This window comes from Mustela nivalis, assembly GCF_964662115.1.
Source record: "Mustela nivalis genome assembly, chromosome: 8".
NCBI lineage: Eukaryota > Metazoa > Chordata > Mammalia > Carnivora > Mustelidae > Mustela > Mustela nivalis.
Window position 1 is genome coordinate 111955244 of NC_139027.1, and position 8175 is coordinate 111963418.

The window sequence follows — 8175 nt, forward strand, 5'->3', positions numbered from 1 at the left end:
TCTTTGAAAACTGTGATATTTTTTCTATCTAAAAAAATTTTTACTTTCCTAATTTTTTTCTTAAATTAGAATTGTATTAGTCTTTCACAGTAGTATGTGCCAAACATATTATGTAAGAGCAGTGACATGTCATACTAACATTTTCCTCTTTTTTAGGGGGGTACATTTCTTTGGAACTGTCATTTGGGTAGATTATATGTGACTCTTTTCTCCCCTGCTACCTAAAATACTGTAATACTGTTGAGCTATCACTAGTAGGGGCTAAAATATAATGTAACCAAAGGTTTTTATCACAAGCCATTTTCAAATCTCGGTAGAGTCTTCTTGATGGTAAATATTATCAGTGGTGAGAGCCTTGGTGCCAACTGAACTTGGAGCTCAGAGGCAAAGCTTTGAAAGATTATAAAACAAGTCTCCATGTCTGAAAATAGCTTTTAGTGTCTCTGTTGGGGACACAGATTAATAGATTGTGAAGTACGAGATCGTGTTGAAATACTATAGTATTTTATAGATAAGAGCTTAGATGACTATTATGTATCAGTAGGATAGATTTTTAATGATGGCCAACTTGTGTTCCAATCTATCATGTGCCATTTGCTAGCTGTGCTAACTTAGGGAAGTTACTGAACTTCTTCCAACCACAGTTTTCCATCAAATTAAGACGTTGCCCAAAGTCAGATGGTGACGTTATCTCTGTTTTACAATGCAGAAAATGAGTTTACATTGTTAAATTTCTCCTACTTTTGTACCATACACTTCTTTTACCAGAACTGATACAGGTGCATTCCATATAATGAATGCTGGTGTGGTCCTCGTACTCTTTGGTCACATGTTTTTGGTGGTTGTGTGCGGTGGCTACTTCCCTACTCCATTGTCTAGGGGTCACACAACTTGCTATGATCAATAAAATGTAGGCTGAAGTGTCACTTTGGGTGACATTCTCAAGCCAGATGGGCTGATCATAAAAGCCGATGCAAATCAAAGAGATTATTTTCATTAGTTAAGGATAAAGATTGGCATAACTTCAAGCCTGGACTTAATAACATGCATAGATATTATTATTGGAAGAAGGAAGTGCTGCTGTTGTACATGTCTGGACTTAAGAACATTATTTTGAGGCAAAGGTGCCATACAATGACCACTTAACAAACTCTTGCTCTAGTGTTCAGTGATTTGGGGTGACATAGCACCATCAGTGGTCACACTGTCCCCAACAACTGTGAGCTGCTGCTGCCATGACATTGGCTCATGAGCTGACCAGATATGTGCTCTTCAGATCCAGGTTGTAACTGACCAGTGACAACTCTAGGTACTTAACATTTATGCAGTGAAAACAAAGAAACAAGAGGTAACTGTGTAAGCGGAGGGATATGTTAATTAGCTTGATTGTGGTGACTGTCTCACAATGTATATACATATCAGAACATCAAGAAGAACACCTTAAATATATGCACTTTTAATTTTTTAATTATACTTCAATTAAGCTGAAAAAACCTCATTAAATAGATGATTACTTTTGTCTTTAATTCTAAAAGTTTAGAAAACAGAAAACCACAGCAAATAGTGAAACTCTTACACACGTACACGACCTAGATTTTACAATCGTTAACATTTAATCACTTTCCTATCTTTTAAAATAAAAGAATTAGGTCTTTAAAGATAACGCGTCTGCATTTCCCTCCAGGCCCCTTTCCAATGATAACACATTGTGTGTGACTCTTTTCAGACCGGGCTTTTGTTAGAGTAGGCAGTTAGGTTCTAACGGGATACTTGGAAGCCAGCAAAGAGGAAGTCCTGGCCAGCTATGGGCAGGTCAGAGGCACGTCCTGACAGCACGCCTCAGGAAGCCAGATCCAACCAGACAGGTCCTTAGACAGGTCCATCTTAATGGCAGGTGCCTCAGCAGCCCACCCCTGGCCACATAAGAAAGAAAAGGCTGGAAATCCTGCTTCCAAGAAACCCCTCCCCCAAGTAATGAATACTCTGTCCTCTAGTTAACACCTGTCAGTAAAAGGTAGAAACCCAAACCCTGAGGCCCACAGCTCTCTCTTGGGCTCACCCTCTCTCACATCTCAAGAATGTACTTCCGCTTCCGTAAGCTTTTCCCCTTGTGTCACTCATCTACCGTGTTGTGTCTGTCCCAGAATTCTTTCTCCTGAGGAGACCAAGAACCTTTACCAACATCTTTGGGGCTGGACCGGTAGGTTGAGGCTTCAGGGCCTGGGATGACCTCAGTTCACCTGGCAACACTTCTATATATTTTTTCTAGATAGATTCGTAATTATTTATAAATAGCACATAGTCTCATGTAAGCATATTTATTATTCCACACCAACTCAAGGTAACTAACCTCAACCGTCTGTATTTTCCTAGCAATTCTAGTTTAAAAGTCAGTGTTTCAGTAAGAATATGGGAGGAAACACTCCCAAAATGTAGATGTTTCTAAAACAATATTTACAAAATACTCCCTCCCCTTTTTGTGATGTGACCATTAGTTGACATGTCTTGAAATGACCACCAATTTAATGGCTTGTTTCCATAGGAACATTTGGCTTAAAAATTTTTTTGTTCTTCTATCCTTTTTCTTGCCTTAAACATTTGACTTCATATTACTTTTTTGCAAGTACATTACCTAAAGAAAACTTAAAACATCTATTACCTGGGGTGCCTGGCTGGCTCAGTCGTTAAGTGTCCGCCTTAGGCTCAGGTCATGATCCCAGGATCCTGGAATTGAGCCCCTGCTCCGCAGGGAACTTGTTCTCCCTCTCCCACTCCCCCTGCTTGTGTTCCCCCTCTTGCTGTCTCTCTCTCTGTCAAATAAATAAATAAAATCTTAAAAAAAAATCCATTATCTGGTTATATCATTTCATTAATTTAAAGTGTAAAAAGACAGAGCGCCTGGGTGGCTCAGTGGGTTAAAGCCTCTGCCTTCAGGTCGGGACATGATCTCAGGGTCCTGGGATCAATCCCCACATCGGGCTCTCTGCTTAGTAGGGAGCCTGCTTCTTCCTCTGTCTCTGCCTGCCTCTCTGTCTACTTGTGGTCTCTGTCTGTCAAATAAATAAATAAAAATCTTAAAAAAAATAAATAAAGTATAAAAAGTTACATAAATTACACAAGAAGATACAGAATTCTCACTTAAAATCATCATGTAATGGGATGATATTTTAAGTGTGTGGAGAGAAGATTTTTATTTATGTCTGCAAACTAGGACAGGAAATGATATAAATTGATAGTTATGTAATCTCAGAGCCCACACCGACTAAGTCTTTTGGTTAAAGTTGCCTTTGTGGTTGAAATGGCAGAGAAACCCTTCACGTTTTTGTTTGACAGAGAAAAAAGGAGAGAATGCTTTTTTCTTCTATAGTCTTCGGAAATTATTTAGCCATGATTTGTGTAAGAATAAACCCCCATTATCATTATTGGAGTGTTTCTTTTTTAAGGCCCATCTGAAGAAAAAATTTTTTTTTTCATTTTCTCCAAGGGAGAAAAGAGGACAGAAAAGAAAAAGTTATTCTGTAAATATTTTAAATGAGTCTCTATTTGAATGAGTTTTCCTTTTGTAATTTTTCATAAGCATTATGTGGGACTTACTACATGCCAGACACTGTTTTGAGCACTTTGCAAATATGTCATTTAGTCCTTATACTGTCTCTCTGGCACCGTCATTTTAACCATATGTAAACTGAAGCACAGAGACATAAAATAACTTGCTCAGGGTCACACAGCTAGGGAGTGACAGAGCTGAGATCTGACTACTGGGAGGCCACATTCTCCCATCTTTAGACTATGCTGTGTAATAACATACCTGACCAGTTGTGGGCATCATAGTTCTCCTAAAAGTTGAACACCCCAGCTGGCACATTGGGGAAGGAGTGTCAGATTTGAAGAGGAAGTTGGACAACTTCTCTCACATGTAATTTCCACAAATAAGAACATGTAGAACAAGAGGAAATGTTTAAATTCCCTTAAGAATGATTTTGCTTGAGCCCCAGTCAGCATTTTCTAGAAATTAAGGTCATTACTGAAGCTGATATAATTTCTTTATATTAGATTTGGATGTGACCACTGTTGGAGGCAGGAAGTGGATAAGATGCTTCATTAGTATTTCAATCTCTGGGTGTTTTAATTGATGCTATCTTGCTATGTTCAGATTTTGGCCTGGATCCTACCTTCTTTTCCTGATGCTTTGCATCTACTTTAGACTCTTGGACCAGAAATATTATTCTAAATACTTCACATAAAAGGTTTTATTCTGATTATGTATTTATATTTGTATAAAATATCTATTATGTGTGATATATGTATAATATATGATATATATTATTACATATATATATAATTCTTTTTAAAAGGACTGAATTTTGTTTTATTTTTTTCCCTAAACTTTGCATTCTCTGAGCTAAACTCCCTAAGTCTCCCTAATACTTATCTCTTTTGAGTTACTTTTTTTCTATTTTGCTGAAATATTTTTATTTTCTTGAAATTATATATATATATATATATATATACATACACTCTGTATACTTACATATGTGTGACTGTACAAATGGATATAACACACACACACACACACACACACACACACACATATATTAGAGTCAGAGAGGAAGAGAGAACGAGAGAGTGAGAACACATGAGAATAATTTGTTGCTGGGCTTCTTTTCTCTGTGTGACATAGTTCCTGACAGAATAATGTGGTTCTCAAGCTCCAACTGCATTTGCAGCAATGTCTGTACATTGTAAAATAATTGAAGAGCAATTGGTGGCTAAAGTTCGGTCTGCTTTTGTAATAATACATGTGGGCTCCATCACCCTGGCTAAAAGGAGGTGCTGGATGGTGACCTAGTGTTTAATGCTCTATCAGGAGGCAGTTTGCCTGCATCTCTACCAGTTGATGAAACTAAAAGGAAAACTTAAATAACTTACATAATTCTGAGTTTTTAAAAATGGATTAAATATTTCCACCCAATATATTAAACAAATGGAGATTGTTCGTTAAGACTAATTTTAAGAGCTAAGACTCAGGGTTTTTGTTTTGTTCTGCTAAGCCCTCCAAACTAAATAGGGTATTTATTATCTAAAACTTATTTTATTGGTTGCATATTTCATGAAACTTGTTCCAAAAGTGTGCTTTTACTGGAGAGCAAAATATACTCTGTCATTTCAATTATTTCACATTTATTGAGACTTGTTTCTGACCCAGCGTATCTTCCCGAATGTTCCATATTTACACTTGAAAAAACTAAGTATTCTCTTGTCGGGTGGAGCATTCTTTAATTTATTTACACTAGTTGCAAATGTTGTTCATATATGTCTACTCTTACTGTTTTCTGTATTTTTTTTCTGACAGTCACTAATATTTATGGGTTAACTTTATTTCCCTTTTAGTTCTGTCAGTTTTGCCTCATGCATTTGAAACTCTGTAATGGGGTGCATGAAATTTAGGTACTGTTTTCTTTTAGCTTAATGAGTAAGTTTCATATTCCATCTTATTTCCACTATTGGCTTTATTGCTCTACATCTTTGCTCTATTTTTGAGTAATGGTTTTCTGGAGGATCCAGTATACCTTCTTAATATATAGTTTTCCTTCAAATAATACTATGCCACTTCAATGTAATGAAGAACCTTACAAATCATAAATTTCCATTTTTTTTTCTCTCTCTTTGTCTTTGTGGGACTTGATATACATTTTATTTCTACATATATTATAAACTCCACAGTGGATTGTTATTTTTCCTTAGACTAGCGTATTTTTTTTTTCCTAAAGGGCTAGATAATAAATATTTTAGGCTGTGTAGGCCATAATATCTCTATCAAAACTACTGAACCCTGTCACTGTGGTATGAAAACAGTCACAGACGACACATAAACAAGTGAGCATGGCAGTGTTCCAGTACAGTTTATTTTCAAAAAGAGACAGGAACTCTTACTTAGCCTGTGGGCCATTGTGACCTCTGCTTTAAACAACTAATTCTCTCTTACTGCCATTACAATAAAAAGAAAAAAACTTTACCATTTTTGGCTCTCCATTTCTTTGAATATATTTGAATTTCTATCTAATAAAATTTTCCTTTTACCTAAAGAATTTCTTTTAATATTTCTTATTATGCAGTTTTGCTACAACCCCCCAACCCCAATACAAACAAAATTCTCAACATTTGTGTGTTGAAAAGGACTTTATTTCCATTTTAAAATGGAGGTAAAGGTATTTTTTCATAGTAAAAAAAGCCCCCTGCTCCCGCCAGTCCTTCAAAATTCCTTTGTTTCCTGGCTTGTATTTTTTCTGACAAAAGGGTTGGGGAGATTCTCGTCTTTGTTTCCATATAAGACATGTGCCTTCCCTCTTCACCCATTCCTCTTACTGTATTTCTGCTTTTAAGATGTCTTCTTCATCACTCATTCCCAGAAATTTGATTGTGATATTCCTTGATGTAGTTTATCTTCTCTGCTTTATTGTGCTTCTTGGCTTTCTGAGTTTATAATTTTTATCAAATTAAGGAAACTGTCAGCTATACTCATTAAAAAAGAAAAAAGAAAAAAGAAAAAAGTCCTGCCTGTCCTCTCTTTCTCTTCTTCTTCTAGGACTCCATGGTAGGCTGAATAATGGCGCTCCTAAAGCTGTCTATGCTCTAATCCTTGGAACCTGGCTTATGTTACCTTATATTATAAAAGATAACAGTTTACCTCACGTTTGTTGATATAATTAAGTTAAGCTTTTAATTATCAGAGGTTCAGTATAATAACAAGGATTTTTCTGAGAGGGAGAAAGGAGGTCAGAGTGAGAAGATGACATGTTAACGGAAGCAGAAGGTGGAATCCAGTGCTTTGGAAAGGGAAGACTGGGCACAAGCCAAGGGGTGCAGGTGTCTTCCAGAAGGCGGAAAAGGCAAGGGAATGGATTCTTCGCTAGAGTCTCCAGAAGGAATACAGCTCTGCCTACAACTCAGTTTTAGCTCATCAGACCCATTTCTGACTCCTGAGCTCTAGAGGAGTAAGATCGTAAATTTGGGGGATTTTTTTGAAAGCCATTACATTTAATATTTTTTACAGCAACAATAGGAAACTGATATAGGCTCCAATGTTATATGTATTAGACTGTTTGGTATTATCTCATGGGTCACTGATGCGCTGTTCATTTTTTTTTTTTTAATGTTTTACTCTGTTTATTGTTAGATGGCTTCTATGGCAATGTTTTGAAATCCACACTTCTTTTTCAATGTCTAATCCATTAAACTCATCTTGTGATTTTTAAAAATTTCATGTATAGTAATTTTTATCTTTGTAATTCCCTTTGGTTTGTTTTTGTATCTTCTGTTTCTTTCAACATGATACTCATGTTTTCCTTTAAATCTTTATTTCTTTTTTTTTATTAATTTTTTATTTTTTTATTTTTTTAAAATTTTTTTTATTTTTAAGCTTTTATTTTTTTATTTTTTTTCCATATCTTTTTTTTTTTTTTTTATAAACATATATTTTTATCCCCAGGGGTACAGGTCTGTGAATCACCAGGTTTACACACTTCACAGCACTCACCCAAGCACATACCCTCCCCAATGTCCATAATCCCACCCCCTTCTCCCAAGCCCCCTCCCCCCAGCAACCCTCAGTTTGTTTTGTGAGATTAAGAGTCACTTATGGTTTGTCTCCCTCCCAATCACATCCTCCGTCCTAAATCGTTATTTCTAAAGGCTCTTTTAAAAATCTTGTCTCTTGGTACTATCATCTTCATTTCTACTATTTATATTAATAGATTAATAGGTGATGTGTTACAGTTTCTTGCTTCTTTATATGCCTCAACCTTTTTGATTAGATAATGGGCACTGTGAATATAATGTTTTTGAGAGTCTGGATTTGTTGTTTACCTTGAAAAATGTTCAACTTTGCTTTGGCAGGCAGCTGAGTAACTTTCAAATCAGTTTACAGTTCTTCTCACGTTTGTTTTTAGTATTTGTTAGGGCATGTCCATACTGTAGTTTATGACAGTGTTGCATTAGCCTTACTCTAAAGTTGACTCTTCTGGGCTCTCTACTGAATGTTCCATGTATCCACTGAGATCAATACATTCCTGCCTGAATTTCCTCCAGCCTTGTCTATATTCTTGGAACTGTTTAACTCTTCCTGAGAATTCTTTGCCACCATCAGGAAATTTTACCCTATTCATATGGGCCTTA